The sequence below is a fragment of the Vombatus ursinus genome, unplaced genomic scaffold (genome assembly GCF_900497805.2).
Source record: "Vombatus ursinus unplaced genomic scaffold, bare-nosed wombat genome assembly UNPS02014594.1, whole genome shotgun sequence".
Taxonomy (NCBI): domain Eukaryota; kingdom Metazoa; phylum Chordata; class Mammalia; order Diprotodontia; family Vombatidae; genus Vombatus; species Vombatus ursinus.
Window position 1 is genome coordinate 93,806 of NW_020954372.1, and position 23,927 is coordinate 117,732.

General features: G+C 41.9%; 1 long non-coding RNA gene across 2 annotated transcripts in view; it reads right to left on the reverse strand.

Moving 5' to 3' along the window:
* The window catches only part of LOC114042541, a 42,993-nt gene extending 19,530 nt beyond the window's left edge, over positions 1-23,463 (reverse strand). The window contains exons 1-2 of one of the 2 annotated variants that reach the window (XR_003568998.1): positions 23,176-23,463; positions 8,746-8,835 (exon numbers count right to left, since the gene is read on the reverse strand). This is a non-coding gene — a long non-coding RNA (uncharacterized LOC114042541). Of the gene's footprint in view, positions 1-8,745; positions 8,836-9,892; positions 10,104-23,175 lie in introns of those variants that run through there. The other variant, XR_003568999.1, reaches the window with a different exon arrangement.
* Positions 23,464-23,927: the final 464 nt, after the last annotated feature.

Consider the following 23,927-nt stretch of genomic DNA (forward strand, 5'->3'; position numbering starts at 1 on the left):
TCTCTTTGCACATGATATATGGTATATTTAGAGCACTCAAGAGAATCAAACAAAAAAAAAAACTAGTGGAAATAATTAACAACTTTAGCAAAGTTGCAGGATACAAAATAAACCCACTTATCATCAGCATTTCTATAATACTACCAACAAGCTACAAACTACAACAACCACCTGCAGGAAAAGGTAGAAAGAGAAATTCCATTTAAAATAACTACAAACAATATAAAATCCTCGGGAGTCTCCCTGCCAAGACCAATCCATTGACTACATGAATACAATGACAAAACACTCCACTCAAATAAAGACAGATCCAAACAACAGGAGAAATAGGAATTGCTCATCGGTAAGCAGAGCCAATAAAAAATGACAATCCTACCTAAGTTAATTTACTTATTCAGTGCCACAATTATCAAACCACCATAGACTTATTTTGTACAACTAGAAAAAAATAATCAAATTCATCTGGGAAGCACATAAGGTAAAGAATTTGAAGGGAATCAATGAAAAAAAATGTAAAGGAAGGTAGCAAAGCAGTACTAGATTTGAAAGTATAATACAAAGCAATGATCATGAAAACAATCTGGTACTGGCTAAGACATAGAGGGGTGGATCAGTGGAATAGATTAGGTGCATAATACATAATAGGAAATCACCACAGTAACCTAGTGTTTGGTAAACAGAAAGATCCAAGCTTTGGTAGTAATGCTGAGGTTTAGAGTTAGGAGAGCTGGTTCAGGTGTGAAAGAATTCACTTAGACCTTCTCTGTAGCCATTGGGAGCTTTATTTCGTCAAAGCCCACTAGCCTGAGATTAGCAAGGAGCTAAACAAAGGCCCCTATATAGGAAAGGACCCAGACTTATATAGACAGAAAGCTAAACAGCCTGTAGGATAATGGTATATTTTTAGGAAAATGGTTGTCAAGATAAGGAAAAATTGTCATGACAGAATATGGGACTCAGGACAAGGGAGGCAAAGGAAATTCTTTTGGTGCAAGTTGTATGGCATTTCAAGATAGGGGAAAGAGACTCTAGGATGCCCTCAAGTCCAGGAGGGGCCTCACAAGGTGCTGGAAAAACAACCAACCCTTAATTAAAATTTGTTTCTTTAAAAAGCTTTTAGGGCACTGTATGTTTTCTACTTCATTCCCCTCTCAAACACTAGGCAGGAGAAATCTTTGGGGGGGAGGGGCAAAGGTCATTATCTTCAGTAGCTGCTTCCTGCTGAACAGGGGCAAAGAGTCAATTTCAAGGGCCTAGAGTAGGATGAAGAGGGGAGGTCAGCATGAAGATGTGGGATGCAGTGCCAGCTGCGTCCATTGTGGAGAGAGGCAAACCACACAGGGACACCATGGGTAGGGGCTGGTATCCTAAGAGTTGATAGTGGAATTTCTGCAGGTGAGAAGACACAAATCAAACCAGGATGTTAAACAAACACGGACCAAATATAAGAGCAAGTAAAATGATGAAAGAACCATGACCCCTAGGAGGACATAGGGGGAGATATCAGGCTGGAGTGGATGTCTGGTATCCAAGAGGCTGCCTGTGGTATCCTGTGGGTACAGAGTTCTAATGTTCAAAGGATAAATTCCACGCTGGGTTTTCAAGGAATAAGGGGAGAGCTATGGGGAGTAAGCTAGTTGGCATACCCAGCAATCACATACTCTGCCACAGAGTTCCCTACTTGAATTAAGGTATTAGAATTCCAGTCCTGCCGAAGCAGGCCTAACCCTAGGTGATCTAGGAACAGAAGTGGTACAAAGTGGGGCCCTGAACAAAGCATAGCTAGAAAGTATACAGATAAGTCCACAGTGAGAGGCTTCAATGCATAGTCTTCTTTGATCACTTTTCTGGCTGGTCTCACCCTGCATCTTATCCCATATCTCACATGCCACTTGCTTCATCTGCCTCCAGCACTCCTGTCTGCCTCACCATTCACCCAAATGCTCTTGGGAGAGGGACAAAGGAGCTGTCCCTCCCTCAGTGGGGTGGGGAGGGGAGTAAAATGAGGCTGAAGCAGCATCCAGGGGATGAGGCAAGTGTGGGACAGGTATCCTTGTTGCATGACCATCTGCAGGTGGACAGCCAATAGTCTAGGAAACATAAATCTGACAAACAAGTTCAGCAGGCAGAGCCCAAATAGAATGAGCATTAAAAATGATGTCAGAAAAGAGGAAAGAAACCAAGAGCCCCATGATGCTATTATTTACTTTTGACATAGAGGATTATCTGATCTTGTTTCCTCAAAAGTTTCCACTATGATTCCAATTCTTTCAGGAGAATCAGATAGTATTGAGGATCCAACTCTGTACATGTAATTATAAGTAACAACACTTTTGCAGGTAGAAGCTTTCTATTCTTGAGTTCAGTAGTTATACAAATAAATTTGCTTATAAGAGACTTTTACTCTAGTTACCATAAAAGACCTGAGAAGATCCCTAAGTAATTAATTCCAAAACAGTGCATATCAATAAGCTGTTTACAATAAAACATGTTTGTACCACAAGACACACTGAATAAACAGGTATTATTTCCACAATAGTAGTAAACTTTAAATGAAATTGACTTTTCCATTAATGCAAAAGTATTCCATAAGTTACCTCCCTCTAAGAAAATTGCACTGAAATTCTTTTCCCCAAACTGAAGATGTCTCTGATTTAGTTTCAGTAGTAATAGAATAACAGCTACGTCCCTCAATCAGTTGTACCAATACCCAATTATTCTTACATCATTTTGAAACATTTAAAGACCTTATTCCATACAAACATATCTAGTAATAAGCAGATGTCTAGGCCAAATACTCATTTCCTAAATTGCTTAAGAAATAGAAAAGAATATAATCTTAGGCTGAATAGCTCAGATCTTAAACATACACTTTGATATAGTAGCTCAGTTGTATCCCAGCCTCATTCTGTGGGATGATTCAACATTGTGTTTGTACCTTTGTTTCACAAACTTTTTTCCTTTGTCTAATTATTCCTCTATCATTCAGAAAGAATGTTGTATTCCAGGGATTTAATCTTTCACATAACTATGCAGGAATACTAATTTACCCAACTGTTTGAGATACGGGATGACTACACATTCAGATTGAAAATAGCAAGATTTCACATACTTGCATTGTGCTCCTATCTTTTACTATCTATTTGCTTTGATTACAGAAATTTGCCATAAAAAGGAAAAGCAAAGACATCACAGTTTTCCAACCATGCAGTATCAATTCCACCTCATAGCCAGACTCAGGGATAGTCAGGTGGGAAATATTCCTTTTCAAAGGACGGGGAAACTGAGCCAGGAGGATCCTATCCTAGGCTGAGGCTAAGACTGTCCTCTCAGCTTTTCCAGATGCAGACCTCCACCTGTAACAGTCACATTCTCTCTGAGTAGCTTGTGGCAGTTCTCTCAGATGGTGGATTATTGACTATTGATTATGGGTGGATTTTTATGAACCATCAGACAACTCAAAACACAAATCTTATAGTCCTATGAGCTTTCACCTCAGATGGCAAGTTTCCCTAATCAAAAATTTACCAGGACTCACATCTCAAATGTAAACTTGTCCTTGTACAAAAGCCAATCACTAGAGATCATTTCTATATACTAGCAAATTCTCAGCAAGTCAAATTGCTTGTTTAAGAACTCCAGGATCCAAACAAGTTCTTTGGCAAGTTTACAAATCTAAGGAGGATCAACATGGATCCCAGAGAAGGGGCTGCCTTATCCACCCCATCTATCTTCAGAATTTCTATGGGCTGTGCTTTTCCACTAGCCCCGAGGACTGCTCCTTTCCACAAATACACACAGTAATTAATTACCAGCTTTAGGCTTTAACATTAAAACAACCAACAATCTTACAATTTTCTTAAGTGATAACTAAACTGTTTCAGCTGTAACACAAAACAATAAACTTCAGATGGCAACAATTGCGTTTCCAGATCATATAAACATTATTGATAGAAGGATGGGCAGGCTTACTAAGTACAGACACATACCGACTTCTTTACCTTGACCCATCCCCTTTCACTCTCTCCCCACAGAGGTGTGTTGGAAGATACTTCCAGGCTGTAGCTGCTGCCTCTCCCCCTCCTTCCTATAGCCAGGTGGGGGAAGGTGAACTTGCAGGCGGGAGTGAGGGGGGGTGAAACACTCTCTTCCTAATTAACAGAAAAACCTGAGGCTGTTTGGAATCCCCACACAGAGAAACCCTCTTGACTCAAGGGGAGGGAGTGGAGAAAGGGAGTGACAAGATCAGAAGGAGGTGTTTAAAAACTCCTTAATGATCAATCTCAAAACTTCCAGAATCTGCTAAGATGTTTTAGCTGTCCTAACTTTTTCACTTCTACGTCCACCCCGTAAAAATTTAGAGTGGGGCATTGAGCTTTCAGACCTACGCGAGACCAGTGCCCGCCCTTATAGTGCCTGAAGCACGAACCATTGACTCTGTTTCTCTGAAAGCACCCGATCTAAGGACACAACAAACCTAGGAATGAAACTTAGAAAATTCACAGTAGATTTGGATGTAATTATTATCAATATCAAATTACTGCAACAAATTAGCTTGCAAAAGGAAATTTAGTAGGCCTTCTAAAAATCACACAAAAAGATTCTGCAAAACATTATTTTGTAAAAAAGTATTTCCCTTTCTTAAAAAAAGGTTACAGTTTATCCTGATTCCTTAAAAGGAATAATCACTAAACTTTCATGAAGTAAATTAGCTAGAAACCTTAAAGATTGGAATTTATCAAAACCAAGTTGGTGCAAAATGTCTTTTAAGTATCACAAATTCCCAAAGTGCCACAAAACCAAAATTCTCAATAATCACAAATTCCTAAGCACCAAAAGGTGTCTACCTTGGGAAGTTTCAGGGTTTTTTTTCCCTAATTGGGTTTTAAACACACCAAATTAAATTAGCCTTATCACAATAACAAAGTTTACCAGGCATTTGAAAATTTACTCAGTCTTCTATAGAAGACTTTGCACAGAGTTAATAAGAAATTATGACTAGATAGTTCCAAAAACCCTTGTCTTATTTAACAACCTCATAATCTGACAGTACAATTCTTGATCTAACAACATCTAGATTATAAGAGAAATTGCTTTTCTAACAATGCAGGTGATATAATCGTTAACCACATTACACAATACAAGAAAATTTAGAAATATAACCATACCACAAGCAATTATCTTGTATTTAAAGCTTGACACAGAACCAATTAATTACCAATCAGGTGACCTTAAATTTAATTGGATGAGCAAACAAGATCTGGATTCATAATCATTAATAGTAACATTTTAATTTCTAAGACCCAATACTCTTAGCACTTTAAAAGAAAAGATTATTGGCCATAAACGCACTTTTTTTTTTGAAGACACATGGTGACAATTTCCAGCTCCAAAAAACTTTTTACTTCCTTGAACTGGAGTTCCCAAGAGTCTCGGGGTGCAGAGAGAAGGTAGTAATTGCAATTTTCCCAATTCCCTAGCGCCCAGAGATTTGTAAGAATTGAACATGAGCTTCCGGATAGAGTCTGTCCTCTATGCTGCAGAAGGTGTGCCCAGGTCCATGACCTGGAACCGCTGGACCGAGAGAGCCCGAGAGGTCAGGCTGAGTATGAGACAGCCTTGTAGCTGTCTGACCCATTTGGTCGGACCTGAGAGGTCAGGCCTTCCTAGGTGCTTGGAGAGCCACCCCAACTACAGGGTGGGAAAAGGGATAGGGAGAGAGAGGAGGCTTACATACCTTCCAGTCTCTTCTGGAGAAGAGCTGTTCCTCGTCTCTTCTACCTTTGAGACTTATCAGATAAGCCTTAAGCAGTCCAACTCTCCATTCCCATCCTCCTGGGAATTTCGAGCTGCATGTACTAGAAAATGAGACCTTGAAACCAGGGTGCAGGGACCCCCAAAGAAAACCAGGCGCAAAGGCCCACCTACCCGCCTCCCCAAAGTCCCCTGGGGGAGGGGAAGAAACAATACAGGGTAAACTAAGGTGCAGGGGAATAAAAGTCTGCTCAAGCAGAGCAAGGTGCCTTTTCTTTAAGTTTTGGGTACCAAATTTCTTACTAAGCTTGTCTTGTTTAGAAATTCCCTTCACAAATTATTTTTCTAGACTACATTGAGGTCAGGCAGTGTCACAATGGAACACCTAGGTGCTTTTCTTTAAAATCTCCTTCCCTGAATTTCCCATCCTAGCAGTCTACTAGCAGCCTCTCGCTTGTCTTGGCATCCCAAGACACTTGACAGGAAAAAACACGACCGACCCAGCACAAGGGCGTCCCCTTATACGAGGGTCAACAGTCCGACTGACCACCCAGAGGTCAGTGGAGCTTCAGACACCGCTGGCAGGGTCTGGGCACTCCAGGGGTCTCAGCCAGGGAGACAGTAGGAGCAGAAAAGGTCTGGGGAAGAAAACAAAGAAAAGGGCACTTACCTGTTATCCTAGTGGCCAGGAGAAGATCAGTAGAGTCCAATTAATGTTTGGACTCCCGGGTTTCGGCACCATTTTATGTTGAGGTTTAGAGTTGGGAGAGCTGGTTCAGGTGTGAAAGAATTCACTCAGACCCTCTCTGTAGCCATTGGGAGCTTTATTTTGTCAAAGCCCACTAGCCTGAGATTAGCAAGGAGCTAAACAAAGGCCCCTATATAAGAAAGGACCCAGACTTATATAGACAGAAAGTTATACAGCCTGTAGGATAATGGTATATTTTTAGGAAAATGGTTATCAAGATAAGGAAAAATTGTCATGACAGAGGATGAGGAAGATGGATGACAGAATATGGAACACAGGATAAGGGAGGCAAGGGAAATTCTTTTGGTGCAAGTTGTATGGCATTTCAAGAAAGGGGAAAGAGACTCTAGGATGCCCTCAAGTTCAGGAGGGGCCTCACAAGGTGCTGGAAAAACAACCCTTAATTAAAATTTGTTTCTTTAAAAAGTTTTTAGCTTTTAGGGCACTGTATGTCTTCTACTTCAGTAAGAACTCACCATTTGACAAAAATTACTGGGAAAACTGGAAAAACAGTTTGGCAGAACTAAGCATAAATCAACATGTCACAATCTATACCAAGATAAGGTCAAAATGGGTACATGATTTTGACATAAACGGTGATATCATTAGTAAATCAGGAGAGCAAGGAAAAATGTACCTGTCAGATTTATGGATAAGGGAAGATTTTATGACCAAACAAGAGATAGAGAGGCTCATGGGAAGTGAAACAGATAATTTTTATTACATGAAATTTAAAAATCTTTTGCACAAAAAACCCCTAATACAGCCAAAATTAGAAGGAAGATAGGTAGATGGGGAAAAAATTGACAGCAAGTTTCTCTGATAAAGCTGCTATTTTTCAAATATAAAAGGAACTGAGCCAAATTTATTTTTTTTAAAAAATGAGTCATTCCCCAATTGATAAATGGTGAAAGAATATGAACAGGCAGTATTCAGAAGAAGAAATCAAAGCTATCAATAATCACATTAAAAAATGCTCTAAGTCACTACGATTAGAGAAATGAAAACAAAACCAACTCTGAAGTACCACCTCACACCTCTCAGGTTGGCTAATACGACAGAAAAGGAAAATGACAAATGTTGGAGGGGATGTAGAAAAATTCGGAAACTAATACACTGTTTTTAGAGTTGTGAACTAGTCTGACCATTCTGGAGAATTGTTTGGAACTATACCCTATGGGCCACAAAACTGTGCACACCCTTTGACTCAGCAATATCATAACTAGGTCTGTATCCCAAAGAGATTTTAAAAAGGGGAGGGGAAAGGAGTCTATTTATAGAAAAAAATATCTACAGCAGTTCTTTTTGTGGTGGCAAAGAACTAGATATCAAGGAGATGACCATCAAACATGGAGTGACTGAACAGGTCGGGGCATATGATTGTGATGGAATACTACTGTGATATATGAAATGACAAATAGGATGGCTTCAGAAAATCCTGGGAAGACATATATGAACTGATGCAAAATGAAGTGGGCAGAGCCAGGAGAAAAATACAGCAACAGTAATAGTGTATTGATGATTGACTGCAAAAGACTTGGCTACTCTGATCAAGATGATGATCCAAGACAATTCCAAAGTACCCCTAGTGAAAAAATGCTATTCATCTCCAGAGAGAGAACTGATGAACTCTAACTGCACCTTGCAGCATACTTTAAGTTTTAACTTTTTTTCTTTTTAATTTTTAACACTAATTCATTGTTGGTAGAGCTGTGAAATGGCACAATCATTTTGGAAAGTAATTTGGAATTATACAAAGAAAGTAACAAAAATGTCCATAGTTTTTAAAGCAAAGACTCCATTACTGGGTTTACACCCCAAGGAAGCCATTAAGAAAAAAAAGTCTCCATATACTCCAAAATGTTTACAATAGCATTTTATAGAAATATAATATTTATATTTTATAAATATTAAAATATTTGCAACAGCTACAAATTAGAAACAAAGTGGATGCTCATCAACTGGGGAATGAGAGCTAAACAAGGTATGGAACATGAATAATAGAACACTACTACTGTGCTTTAAGAAATGATGGGAGTGGGGAGTACAGGGAGGTACCCAGAGCTATTTGTGAACTGGTGCAAAGTGAAGTAGGAGAAGCCAAGAAAACAGAATAAATACACAGTAACTACAACAATTTAAATGGAAAGAAGCACACACTAAAACCTTGAAAGTACCTGTAACAAAATGTTAAAGAACAAGCAGGACTGAAAAGGAAATATGAGAAGACACCATCACCCTACCCCGTCCAGGCCGTGAGAGGTCCACAGGTGTTACACATCGCACACCTTTTCCACAGGCATCAATCAGTTGTGCTCCATTTTTTTTCCTCCCTAAAACAAAAATACAATTTGTTACATGGCACGGCCCTCGAGGATGGGGAAAGGGAGGGATACTTGGGATACTCTGGTGATGTAAAAAACAGAAAACATTACTAAAAAAAATTTTAAGCAGGCTAAGCATCTCCAGGGTAATAATAGAGGGCAGAAGGAGGAAAGAAAGGGGTTTGGGTTAAAGACTATCAGCAGCAGATGTTAAACTATACTACATATCAATGATTATGAAAACAATTGTTCTGATTCTAATTTCCAAGATGAGGAGCCAGTCTCCAATAGGGCAAAGGAAAAGGACATTTTCAAAGGAAGAAACCCTAGCTCCCAATAGCCCTAGGACAAAATGCTCCAAATCCCTCATAATGAGGGAAGGTGCTGCACATTAAAACAACTCTCTTCTTTTGGTCTGTAAATCACAGAGATGCAGGTTCAGGGACAGTCCCCCTCTTTCTGTTCCACAATAAGGTACATACATGGAAACGCCCCTTTCACCAGGTGCTAGTTGAAACCAGAACAAAAACAAATACACCATTAAATCTAAGGACACCAGAGGAAAGAGATGATATGGAGAAGGGGAGAAGAAGAGTTCCTAGACTGTCTCCTCTCTCCCCAGCCCTGGGGCCAAGCCAAGGATGGGAGGAAGAAAGAATGGAAACGTCCGCCTGAGGAGGGGATGGAGGGAGTGTCCCCAAAGGCTTCTCCCTGCTGGCCTCCACCCCACGGCCTCCCAAGCCCCAGAACTCCGGACAAAGGTCTGGGCAGGCAGGAAGCCCCAGGCAAGAACAGCCCTGGAGGAGCAGGCACACACGACTTCACACGTACATGCGGGTACATGCGGTACACACACACACACACACACCACACGCATAAACAAAGGTACTAATACTCCCATGACTCCCCCCACCCCATGCACACACACATGCCCCTGGGCACTAAGACAAGCCAATTTGTGGTGGGGGGAGTTCAGGAGAAGACAGAAGAGAGGGCAGAAGAGAATATAAGGGGAGGATGCAGAGGGGCAGGGGGGTCTTGGCAGGAAGGGGGAGGCGACGCTTACCTCCTACACAGCCACCCACGAAAGTGCAGGAATTTCAAGGATCTCTCAGGTGACCGGGGGGAGGAGGTGGGGGTAGAGAAGGGGAGGGGGTTGGGGGACGGCAGATCTCCAACTGCCCCACCTCCAGACTCAGACTCCCTCTCCTCTTCCTCCAGAGACAAAAAGCACTGCCCTTGGTCAAGGGTAGCAGGGGCGGGTACAGTGACGTCACAGTAGCCTCAGTGGAGTAGCCACCCAGAGCAGAGGGAGGAAGGAGGAAAAGAGGGCGGAGCTCTGTAATGTCAGGCATAGAGGAGTGGGGAGGCCCCTCCCCCAAGTCTTTTCTCTCACTCCCATCACTCAGCCTGGGGAGGGGAGGGGAGGGGAGGGGAGGGGAGGGGAGGGGAAGGGGCCCCAGTCCTTGGAGGAGGGCCCAGGACTGAACCAGGTCCCACTTTCCTGAGGGCAGCTGCTGGGGCTGGGCAGGATGGGTGGGGCAGCTGAGCTAAGCTTGGGGTTGTCAGGGGTCAGTCTCTTTACAGATAACCTGGATGGGGAGGGCAGGGATGGAGGGGGCAGGGTGTCCTGGGCACCACTTAAGAGTGCCCAGTAGCTGCAGCAGCAGACCACCAGCCCCTGAATGGGACTTGGATTCCTGACAGCCCCCAGAGCAGAGGAGGAAAGGGGTGGTCTGAGGCAGAGGTGGTCTCAGCCTCCTTTCTCCAGGCAGGAGGAGACAAAATCAGGCCAGGGGCTGGGAGAGACACGGGGGCACCCAGGCATGCATGAATGTCTGCCCCTGACCTCACCTGGCTTGCAGGAAACTAGAGGCAATCACTTTTGGGCTACTCCCCCCTCCAAGGAAGAAAGAGAGTTGAGGCAGAAGGTTGGGAATCCTCCCAGGCTCCAGGATGCTGCCTGACCCAAGAGGAGTGCAAGGGACCCAGAGCAGCTGAGGGGGCCCAGGCATCTAGCCAGGAGCCTCTGGAGGCCGAAAAGAAAGTGTCTTGATCAGACAGCTGCAGGGATAGGGACTGGACACCTGAGGGCTATGGGGGACTCCCAGAGAAGGAAAATCTCTCCATTGAGACCTCTGCCTGCAATTTGTACTCTCAGAAACTAGACTAGAACATGGAGACCTTAGGTGACTCAGCCCCCTCAATAAATACAGATAGTAGGTGGTAGAGGGTCAAAGGTCAACCCAAACACTGTCTCCCAGGTCACCCCTGCCCTGAGAAACTGGGGAGGCCAATGGTCATGCTCTTCTACTTGGATGAGAGAGAAGCAGCCATGTCAGAAAATCACCAAGGAGGTGAGTTCAAGGAAATGGGCCAGCTACCAAGCCCACAGGCCATGCACCAGGCAGAATATTAATGTAGCCCACTGACAAGGACAAAACTTGGAGGAACTATGTACAAGAAAATGGGTGGTCTTAGCTAGGAAGGATATTTGTTAATAACTAGCCAATTTTGGTCAAGACTTTACCAGTGTCAAATCAGGGAAGCCCAAGCATAGTGTAAAAGAAAAATTAACCCTGGAATACACAAAAATCAGACACTGAGGGAGACTCTACATGTAGTCCTTGTAGCAGTAGCAGAGCTGGGACTCCAGTCTGGCTCCTCTAACTCCACATCCCCCTATTCTTCCCCTTGGACCATGGCCTCCATGCTGAACAAAGCCTCTCCTTCAAGTCTTTTATGTGTGTTCTCTATCTGCTGCCTCTTCACCCAGTCCTTACCTCAAGCCACCAAATGGGTCCAAGGGATCACATGCTTAAATCTCCAGCTGAAAGCATCTTCAGAGTCTAATCCCCTTCTGCTACAGAGGAAAATGAAGCCCAAGGAGATCAAAGGACTTGCCTCAAATCTCACTTAAGATCAGAGATACAGTTGGAAGGGACCTCAAAGGTGAACTAATCGAACCTTCTCAATTTAAAGAGGAAAAAACTGAACCCCAGAGTGGTGATGGGAGTTGTTGAGGTCACACAGCTAGTAAATGTCCAAGCTAGTCAGGTAGGATATGAACTCAGATTTTCCCAACTCAGAATTGAGTGGTGTAGCCTTAGATTCTGCTGCCTCGTATCCTCTTAACTGACTAGCATACCTTCATCTCTCTAGATGTTCTAAGACGAGAAGGGTGAGGGGTAAGTTTCTTTTTTAAATGTCAAAAAAAGTCATTTCCAAAAAACTATCCAATTTTACCTCATGAACATTCAACAGCCACTTAGTGGCCTGAACTGAATTCTTTCATGAAATACCTGTCCACATCCTACTCTCTCTCTCTCTCTCTCTCTCTCTCTCTCTCTAATGTGAAAAGTCCTTATCCCAGTTTGACCTTTTGCCAAATTGAGTTTTCAAGGATTTACACAACAGCTTAGGTTAGATGAGATAAACACAAATATAAAAAACACCACTTCAGCACCAAAGACATTGGAAAGCTCTGCTAAATAGCCTCTCAGTAAACTACCTAATCTAGTAATACTCACACATGCATCAGAGGGAGCCCATGGGGATGGCAGTACAACCCTGGGCAGCTAGGTGACACAATGGATAGAACAATGGGACTGGAATCAAGAAGTCTCATCTTCCTGAGTTCAAATCTGGCCTCAGACACTTATTAGCTGTGTGACCCTGGGCAAGTCATTTAATCCTCATTGCCTCAATTCCTCATCTGTCAAATGAGCTAGAGAAGGACATGGCAAACCACTGCAGTATCTGTGCCAAGAAAACCCCAAATGGGGTCACAAAGAGTCAGACACAACTGAAAAATGACCCAACCAAGCACAGCCATACTGTAGTTCTACAAAAACATTATGTGTACCATGGTCAGATGCACCCAGATCCACATTGGTCACTTGTCATCATCACAGACAACCATGTATGCTGTATCATCATCATAGAATAAAAAGACAGAGGGACTTCCGCTTCCAGGAGCCAAGACGGCAAAGTAAAAAGGTAGTTGCTCTCACCCTCCCCTATCAACCTCTGAAAGCCCAGAAAATATTGCCCCAGGAAAAACCCTGGAACAGCTGAACCAGAAGAAAGATGGGGAGCAGTAGTCCAGTAGACCAGGTAGCTTGACGGATTCATGGGAAAGGCCCCTCTTGCCCTGGAGGAAAGGGGAGCAGTATGGAATGGGAGGCATCCCAGCAAGCTAGCGGAAAGCCCCACTTTAGCACAGTAAAAGGAGATCCTGAAACCCAGGTGGTGGAGAAGGCAAATACCAACACCTGGACCTCCGAGTGCCTCAGTGAGGGCGGGGGATCTGGTGGAAACCAGCTCAGAAAACCACCAGGTTCCTTGGCATTCTACAGCAAACAGGTCTCCCAGTGCCTCAGCAAAAATAAAGGAAGCAGCATTACAAAGGGCCCCAGGCGGATAAACACTCTGCAACATCCATCTGAAAGAAGCTGAAGAAAACTAAAGGAAAGGAAAAGCAGGCAACCTAGAGTTGCCCTAGAGTTCCAGTCTTGCTGATTCCACCCCAACACCAGGTAAGCTGCCAGAATCCTACTGCCTTTAATTGCCAACATTGGAGGCCCCAGCACACAAAGCCAGTGACCAGACCCTAGGCTCCCAACACAAGAAGCTTGGGTCAGTGCCCTCTGCTCCCCAGCAGGAGAGCTCAATCTCTTTAAAGGCCAGGAAATAGTCAAACACCATGAGCAAAAAGAAACGTACTATAGATTCATATTATGAGAACAGTGAAGATCAAGGCAGAAATTCTGAAGAGGACAACATTGTCAACAAACCCACATCTGGAACGTCAAAAGGGAATATGAACTGATCCGAAGCCCAAAAAGCCTTCTTAGAAGAGGTCAAGAAGGATTTTAAAAGTCAAATGAGAGAAGTAGAAGAGTCCTTAAAAAAATACAATTGGCCAACTGGAAAAGTACACTGAAGAAAACAAGTCCCTAAAAAAAATACAATTGGCCAAATGGAAAAAAAGTACACTGAAGAAAACAAATCCCTAAAAAATACAATTGGCCAAATAGGGAAGGAGGTACAAAATCTAATAGAAGAAAACAATTTGTTAAAAATTAGAATCAGGCAAATGGAAACTAATGACTATGAGAGAGCAAGAATCAGTCAAACGGAAACAAAAAAAAAAATGGAAAAATAGATGAAAACGCAAAATACCTCATGGGTAAAACAAATGACCTGGAAAATCGATCCAGGAGAGAAAATTTAAAAATTACTGGTGTACCTGAAAATCACAATGAAAAAAAGAGCCTGGACAGTATGTTTCAGGAAATCATAAAGGAAAACCGCCCTGAGGTCCTAGAACCAGAGGATAAAATAGCCATAGAAAGAATCCACTGATCACTTCCTGAAAGAGATCCCAAATTGAAAACTTGAAGGAATATAGTAGTAAAATTCCCAAATTAGCAAGTCAAAGAGAAAATACTACAAGCAGCCACAAAGAAACAATTTAAGTATCATGGAACCATAATCAGGATTACACAGGACCTTGCAGCTTCTACATTAAAAGACTGTAGGGCATGGAATATGATATTCTGTAAGGCAAAGGAGCTTGGATTACAACCAAGGATCATCTACCCAGGGAAAATGAGCATGATCTTTCAGGGGAGGAGATGGATATTCAACGAAATAGGGGACTTCCAAACGTTCCTGATCAGAGCTCAACAGAACATTTGATCTTCAAATACAAACAAGAGAGACATAAAAAGGTAAATGGGACAGAAAGATACAATATGTTGTTAATAAGGGCAAACTGTTTACATTCCTACAAGGGAAGATGACACTTGTAACTCTTGAGAACTGTATTGTTATTACACCATGTTAAAGGAGTATACATAAAGGGAGTGGAAATGAGTTGACTTTGATGTAATGATTAAAAAAAAAATCTAATCAAGTGGATTAAATGGATCCAAGTAAGTGGATTAATCTGATCTAAGAAAATGTACTGAGAAAGGAGGAGGCAGACAAGGGTAAATTACATTACAGGAAAAGACACAAAAACCTATTACAGCAGAGGGAAAGAAGGGATGAGCATTGTTTGAACCTTACTCTCATCAGATTTGGCTCAATACGGGAATAACATAATCAGTTAGGTATAGAAATCTAACTTGCCCTATAGGCAGTAGGAGGGAAAAGGGGAAAGAAAAGGGAGGGGGAAAGGAGGGAAGAAGTAGTAAGGGGAAAGGAGGGAAGAAGTAGTAAGGGGAAAGGGGAAGAAAAGGGAAAGGAGTAATAGAAGGGAGGAGGAACTGAGGGAGGCGGTGGTCAAAAGCAAAACACTAGTGAGGAGGGAAAAGGAGAAAGGAGAAAGAAAAGCATAAACGGGGGGGGGGGGGGGGGGGGGAAGGATGGAGAGGAAAAACACAGATAGTAATCATAACTGTGAATATGAATGGGATGAACTCTCCCTTAAACGGAAACGGATAGCAGAAAGGATTAAAAACCATAACCCTACAATATGTTGTTTACAGGAAACACATTTGAAAAAGAGTGACACACACAGGGTAAAGGTAAAAGGCTGGAGTAAAATATATTATGCTTCAGCTGAAGTAAAAAAAGCAGGGGGAGCAATTCTGATCTCAGACAAAGCAAAAGCAAAAACAGATCTTATCAAAAGAGATAAGGAAGGAAACTGCATCCTGCTAAAAGGCACCATAGACAATGAAGTAATATCATTACTAAAGATATATGCACCAAATGGTATAGCATCCAGATTTTTAGAGGAGAAGTTCAGGGAGTTACAGGAAGAAATAGAGAGCAAAACTATACTAGTGGGGGACCTCAACCTCCCCCTCTCTGAACTAGATAAATCTAACCACAAAATAAACAAGAAAGAAGTTAAGGAGGTGAATAGAATATTAGAAAAGTTAGGTATGATAGACCTCTGCAGAAAACTGAATGGGGATAGAAAGGAATATACTTTTTTCTCGGCAGTACATGGCACATACACAAAAATTAACCAGGTACTAGGGCATAAAAACCTCACAAGCCAATGCAGAAAGGCAGAAATATTAAATGCATCCTTTTCAGATCATGATGCAATAAAAATTATATGGAATAAAGGGCCATGGAAAGATAGACTAAAAAATAACTGGAAACTAAATAATCTCATCCTAAAAAATGATCGGGTCAAACAACAAATCATACAAACAATCAATAACTTCATTCAAGAGAATGATAATAATGGGACAACATACCAAAACTTATGGGATGCAGGGAAAGCAGTTCTTAGGGGAAGATTTATATCTCTAAATGCTTACATAAATAAAATAGAAAAAGAGGAGATCAATGAATTGGGCATAGAACTAAAAATAAAACTAGAAAAAGAACAAATTAAAAATCCTCAATAAAATACAAAATTAGAAATATTGAAAACCAAAGGAAAAATTAATAAAATTGAAATTAAGAAAACTATTGAACTAATAAATAAAACTAAGGGCTGGTTTTATGAAAAAACCAATAAAATAGATAAAACTTTGGTTAATTTAATTTAAAAAAAGAAGAAAGAAAACCAAATTACTAGTATCAAGAATGAAAAGGGTGAAACTACCACCAAGGAAGAGGAAATTAAAACAACAGTTAGGAACTATTTTGCCCAACTGTATGCCAATAAACTTGACAATCTTAGTGAAATGTATATATATTTATAAAAATATAAATTGCCCAGATTAACACAAGAGGAAGTAAAATACTTGAATAACCCCATCTCAGAAAAAGAAATTGAACAAGCCATTGATGAACTCCCTAGCAAAAAATCTCTAGGGCCAGATGGATTTACATGTGAATTCTATCAAACATTTAAAGAACAATTAATTCCAATACTATATAGATTATTTGGGAAAATAGGGGAAGAAGAAGTCTTATCAAATTCTTTTTATGATACAAATATGGTGCTGATACCTAAACCAGGAAGAGTCAAGACAGAGAAAGAAAATTATAGACCAATTTATCTAATGAATATAGATGCAAAAATTTTAAATAAAACATTAGCAAATAGATTACAACGACTTATCACAAGAATAATACACTATAACTAGGTAGTATTTATACCAGGAATGTAGGGCTGGTTCAATATTAGGAAAACTATCAGCATAATTGATCATATCAACATTACAACTAACAGAAACCACATGATCATCTCAATAGATGCAGAAAAAGCTTCTGATGAAATAAAACACCCATTCCTATTAAAAACACTAGAGAGCATAGGAATAAATGGAGTCTTCCTTAAAATAATAAATAGCATCTACCTAAAACCTTCAGCAAGCATCATATGTAATGGGAATAAGCTAGAAGCATTTCCAATAAGATCGGGGGTGAAACAAGAATGTTCATTATCACCACTGTTGTTCAATATCGTACTGGAAAAGTTAGCTTTAGCAATAAGAGAATAAAAAGAAACTGAATGTATTAGAATAGGCAAAGAAGAAACAAAGCTATCACTCTTTGCAGATGACATGATGATATACTTAGAGAATCAAGTAAAAAACTACTTGAAATAATAAACAACTTTAGCAAAGTTGCAAGCTATAAAATACACCCACATAAATCATCAGCATTTCTACATATTACCAACAAAGCCCAACAGCAAGAGAGAGAAAGAGAAATTCCATTTAAAATTACTGTAGACATTATAAAATATTTAGGAGTCTACCTCCTGAAACAAACCCAGGAACTCTATGAACACAATTACAAAACACTTTTCACACAAATAAAGTCAGATCTAAATAATTGGAAAAACATCAGTTGCTCATGGATTGGCTGAACTAATTCAAATAGTGAGATCTTATCACAGAAGCTGGAGTCTTTAGGTTTATCAAATATAAGATTACTTTAGTCATTTACTACTATGTCTTGTGTACCTAACCTATTTCACTGATCCACCACTCTATTTCTTAGCCAGTACTAAATAGTTTTGATGATTGCTGCTTTATAATATAGTTTCAGATCTGGTATGAATAGTCTACCTTTGTTTGCATTTTTGTATTAATTCCCTTGAAATTCTTGACCTTTTCTTCTTCCAGACGAATTTTGTTACCTGTATAAAATAATTATTTGGTAGTTTGATTGGTATGACATTGAAGAAGTACATTAATTGAGGCAGAACTGTCATTTTTACTATATTAGCTTGGCCTACCCATGAGCAAATGATATTTTTCCAATTGATTAGATCTGACTTTATTTGTGCGAAGAGTGTTTTGTAATGGTGTTCATGTAGTTCCTGGGTTTGTTTTGGCAGGTAGACTCCCAAATATTTTATATTGTCTACGGTTATCTTAAATGGAATTTTTCTTTCTATCTCTTGCTGGGCTTTGTTGGTAATATAGAGATACGCTGATGACCTATATGGGTTTAGTTTATATCCTACAACTTTGCTAAAGTTGTTAAGTATTTCAAGTAGTTTTTTAGTTAATTCTCAAGGACTCTCTAAGTATACCATCATATCATCTGCAAAGAGTGATAGTTTTGGTTCCTTATTGCTTTTTCCAATTTCTTTTTCTTTTCTTATTGGTAAAGCTAACATTTCTAGCACAATACTGAAAAATAGTGGTGATAATGGGCACCCTTGTTTCACCCCTGATCTCACTGGGAAAGCTTCTAGCTTATCCCCATTACATATAATGCTTGCTCATAGTTTTATCTAGATGCTACTTAATCATTTTAAGGAAAATTCCATTTATTCCTATGCTCTCTAGTGTTTTTCCTAGGAATGGGTGCTGCATTTTGTCAAAAGCTTTTTCTGCATCTATTGAGCTAATCATATGATTTCTGTAAGTTTTGTTATTGATGTGGTCAATTATGCTCATAGTTTTCCTAATACCAAAACAGCTCTGCATTCCTGGTATAAATCTCACCTGGTCATAGTGTATTATCCTGGTGACAAATTGCTGTAATCTCTCTGCTAATATTTTATTTAAAACTTTTGCATCAATATTCATTAGGGAAATTGGTCTATAATTTTCTTTCTCTGTTTTGGCTCTTTCTGGTTTAGGTATCAGCACCATATTTGAGTCATAAAAAGAATTCGGTAGGACTTCTTCACGTATTTTTCCAAATAGTTTCTATAGTAATGGAATTACTTGTTAGCTCTTCTCAGCAACACAGTCTTCTAAGACAATGCCAAAAGACTCATGATGGAAAATGCTATCCACATCCGGAGAAAGAACTATGGAGTCTGAATGCTGATCAAAGCATACTATTTTTACTTTTTTTTTGTTTTTTATTTCTCATGGTTTTCCCCCTTTTGTTCTGATTCTTCTTTCACAACATGACTAATGTGGAAAAATGTTTAATATGATTGGGAATAATCCATATCAGATTGCTTGCTGTCTTGGGGAATGGGGAGGGGAAGGAGAGAGTGTGAAAAAAATTGGAACTCAAAATCTTATAAAAGTGTAAGTTGACAACCATCTTTACTTATAACTGGAAAAAATAAAATACTATTAAGTGGGAAAAAAATTCACACCAGCTCTTTTCTAAGCATAGCAGATTCACTTTCAATGGCTCTATGGTGTTCTGAGATTGGTCACCTGACGGCAAAGGGCAACTGTGCTCAGGTGTTCCATTATTCTGCTTCATTAGCACAACAGCTATAGAAATAAGGAGCTTTTCTGGGAAGCGATCACCCCAGACCCAGGTTTTATACAGTCTGTCTTTTTGTTCTTTGATGACAATACTTGATGCACTGATGCCTATGGTAATCCTCAGATATGTGGAGCTAGGTAAGAAGATGATGCATTCCCATCAGACTCTGGTAGACAGAACGTTTTTCTAAGAACCACAGAGTGGTAGAGCTACTATGTCACCTTAGGCCACCTCTGATGCATAAGTGAGCATTACTGGATTCAGTTGTTTCCATGACAGGATGCCTACAGGAGATTTATATCATCTTTGGTTCTGAAATGGTGATTTTTGCATCTGTTACTAACTCATAACTCAAGCTGCTGTATAAATCCTTTCAAACCTCTCGGATCAGCAAGAGGCAAAGCTGAAGTAAAGGAAGTGACACCTTCAGTATAGAGTATTGTGCAGATAGGAAGCCAAAGAATTCTGTTCAGGCCAATAAGGACCTAATGAGTGCTTAGTAGAGGAACCTTTCCATTTAGGGGAAGGTATTTTTCCTTTAACATCAAAAAACCCAAACCCTTTTTTATGCCTTTAGTCTTAGAATTTCTAGAGAGTTGAGAATAACTTAGTGAGATGAGAGAATGGAAGGCAGCAGGATCTAGGGGATACAGCACTGAATTTTAAGTCAGCAAAACCCAGGTTCAAATCCTGCCTCAGACACGTACAAGCTGTACACTCTCAGTCAGACAAGTCACTTGACCCCTGTGGTTTTCAGTTTCCCCTCTGTGAAATGAGGGGGATGGAAGGAGATGGCCTCTGAGGTCGTCTCTTCCAGCTCTAGATCTAGGGTCCTGTGATCCCATGGACTCATTGAAGGACTTAAAGGAATGACTGGGCAGAGAAGGAACTGAGCTCCAAATATAAAGTCAGAATACTCCTTGCTTTCCACTGTCACTTCCAGGCTCTACTTCTTCATCATCACTCAATAGCTTCTCCTCTGATGATCACGCAATCAAAAATATGGTACTTGTTACCTACAGGCCTCTAGGATACTGCCCGTCTTTCCTTTATGTGCACAGTATCTGGCTCACGGTCTTTCTCGTCTCCCCAACTCCTGCCCTCATATTAGGGGACTTCAACATACATGTCGATAGTCTCTCCAACACCCTTACCTCACAGATTTCCTCAGTTTACTCATTTCACATGGCCTGCTACCCTATCTCAGCCACACAAAAGGTCATACCTGGATCTTACCATCACCCACAAATAAAGACACTTCCATGTTCAAGAACTATGAAATGTCCTTATCTGATTAGAACCTGCTGTCATTCTACTTCTCCCTGTCTTGCAGCCCCAAATGCATCAGAACCCCAACCCTTAAACCCCTCAGTTCTTTCCCAGGCCATCTCACCTGCATTAGCTACACTCTCCTCCCTTCTCTATCATGACTCCTTGGTGAACTAGTTCAACTCTAAACCAGCCTCCTTTCTCGAGTTTCTTGTGTCCTTCCTGATCTTGCCCAGCCAAGCCTCCGCCTTGGATCATTCCCACCATCTGCTACCTTCATTCCTTCACACATGCTGCCAAGTGAAGCTGGAGAAAATCAGGAAATGATGATGACTGAGTTCTCTGTGATTTTATGTTACATAACCTCAACTGGGCTCCCCCTGCAGTGAGGCAATCCTTTTGATAACTCCCTAATGAACTCCTGATCCCATTCACCACAAAAGCTATTATAAACTTTTTCATCTCTCCTCAAACCTCCCACAGTTGCCCTTACTGTACCCTGTCAGCTGAGAACCTTGCCTTAGTGTTTACTAAAAACATTGAGGCTATTTGCTGAGAGCTCCCTCCTCTCCTCCTCATCCCACATCACCCACATGCCTTCTGCCACTATCTCCTCCTTCACTCCAGTCTCGCATAATAAGGCGCCCTTCTCCTCACCAAGGCAAACCCCTCTGCATGCACAAGGGATCTCATCTCATCCTATCATCCAGCAGACTGCCCTTCTTATTATACCCACATTCATAATTTCCAATCTCTCCTTGTCTACTGGCTGCTTCCCTGTGGACTACAAGCATGCTCATGGGTCCCCCATCCTCAAAGAACCTCCCTTGATCATCTATCCCTTAGCTCTCCTATCTTTTGCAGCTAAACTCCTGGAGAAAGTCACCTGCAATAGGCGCCTCCACTTCTTTTCCTCTGGTTTCCTACTTCATCATTCAACTGAAACTGCTCCCTCTAAAGGCACTAACCATCTCTTAATTACTAGATTGATTGGCCTTTTCTCAATCCTCATCCTTCTGGACCTGTAGCCTTTGACCCTGTTGATCTCCCTCTTCTCCTTGTTATTGTCTTCTCTCCATGTTTATGGGATGCCCTGGTTTGGCATAGAAAGCCCTTCAGAACCTCACCCCCTTCTTACCTTTCTGTCTTCTTATACCGAGTCACACCATCCTCCTTGCTGTTTCTTGAACAAGACGCTCCATCTCCAGACTCCAGGCATTTTCATTAGCTGTCCCCCATACCTACCATGGTCTCCTTCCTCATCTCCACCTCCTGTGTCCCCTGGTTTCCTTCAAGACCTAGCTAGTCCCTGAGTATATTTTGAACCAACAACACCAATACCAGGCCTATTGCAAAAGAAGTCATCATATATGCAAATTATTTAGAGAACTTCTTTTCATAGTAACCCCAAACTAGAAATTAAGGAGGTGGTCACCTAATACGGAAGGTGTAAACAAATTGTTGCAAAAGAATATCATGGAATATTATTTTGCCATAAGACATGATAAAATGGACAGTTCCAGAGGAAAATGGGCAGACAACTATATTGTGATGAAGAGTGAAGTAAGCAGAACTAGCACAATTTACACAACAACATTAACAGGAAAAAAAAGATATTGAAAGCTATTGGAATTCTAATTAATGCAATGATAAATCTTAAATTCAGAGGACTGAAGATGAATCATGTCAGCCACTCACGGCTCTTGTGATAGAATCTATAGATTAAAATCCAGAAAGAAATACACATCTGGATTTCATCCACAGCAGAATCTGTCTTTCTGGACCCTGGGTACTTACTGTGAGGCTTCTGTTATTGTTCTGGTTATAGACTTTTAAACTTAATTTCCTAAAACTTTGTAAACATCGGCCTGCAAGAGCCAGGTACATGGGTGACAGTCCTGGGTGGGAACTGTCCCTTGTCCCTCTTCAGGGGTCTGAGATGGGGGGGTGCAAACCAGGCCCCCACAAAGACACATTCTTCCCGCACCCAGGTCCCTGGGAGAGGGGACCCCCAGGGAGAGGCAGGGACCCCTAAAAGGGCGGGTCTGTGCCCCACTGACAGACTTCAGGCCGGGTCCCTGCAGGGGCCCAGGAAGGCCATGCCCTCCCAGGGGACACCGAGGGGACGGACTCGGGAGGGGAAGGAGGCAGGGCGTTGGCAGACTCAGCCGAGGGGGAGCTGAGGACGCCTCCTTGTTTAACAGGGGTTTGTTTTTCTCGGGGGGTTGGGGAGATGGGGTGGGGGAGGGGAAAATGAGGAGGAGAAGAGGGGGGCTGGGACCGGGTCTGCCCGACGACGTCCCGGGAAGCGGGGCGCCCTGGGAGGCGGAGATAAAAACAGGGGACAGTCGGGAAACGAGGGATGGCGGGGCTCCGCTCCCCAATGCGCTCTGTACCCCCAGGATCGGAGGGACCAAGAGAACCGCTAGGCCCCCGTGATGTGATGTCACATCCGGAGGCGGGGCTTACCTCCACCAATGGAACCCAAATAGCAACCATGGAGAGGGCGGGGCTAACTCCAGGATGCTGAAGAGGGAGGGCCCTGTGGCCTCTTCGGGGACGGGGGTTCCCCTTGTGACCCCTGGCTGGGCCAGAGAGGGCCAAGGCCCTGTTTCCCTCAGTTCTCAGGCACGGCCTAGGCTCAGTCAGCAGGGCAGAGGCCCCGGTTTCTCTCAGGCGGGCCTGGGTGAGGAAGGGGCGGAACACAGGCCCAGTGACGCAACAAGCCCCTGAAACAGACCCTGGTGACTCCGACAGGTGCAGTGTGGGAAGGGGGGGTGGGGGGCACCGCCTGTGATTTAAGATCCGGAGGCGGAGCTCTGGCCCAGAGTGGGCGGGGCTATGCCCCAATCTGCCCTCCCCCAGGAGGCGGGTCCAGGATGAGAGAAGAGGGAGGGAGGAGGGTGGGGCCTGGGAGTCCCCAAAACTAGCCCCAGGGTAGGTAGGGGGTACCCCTTGTCTTTCTAAACACCTTCAGCTGTAAAAGACGGGAAGATAAGAGCAAGAATAAACGTGGCCGGGGGCCACAAAAGTTACTGGGAAAGAAGCAAGTGTGAAAAATGAGAAATTCTGATAATCAGCATAGAGTCAAAGCTGAAATGGTGAAACTGGGAGGCTGCTTAAAAAAAGAAAAACTCCTAAAATAGCCGAATCATTGGGTGACTTGATTCTGTTTTAAAAAGGAAACTCCAATGCCAGGATCACAAATGAAAGAGGATAAA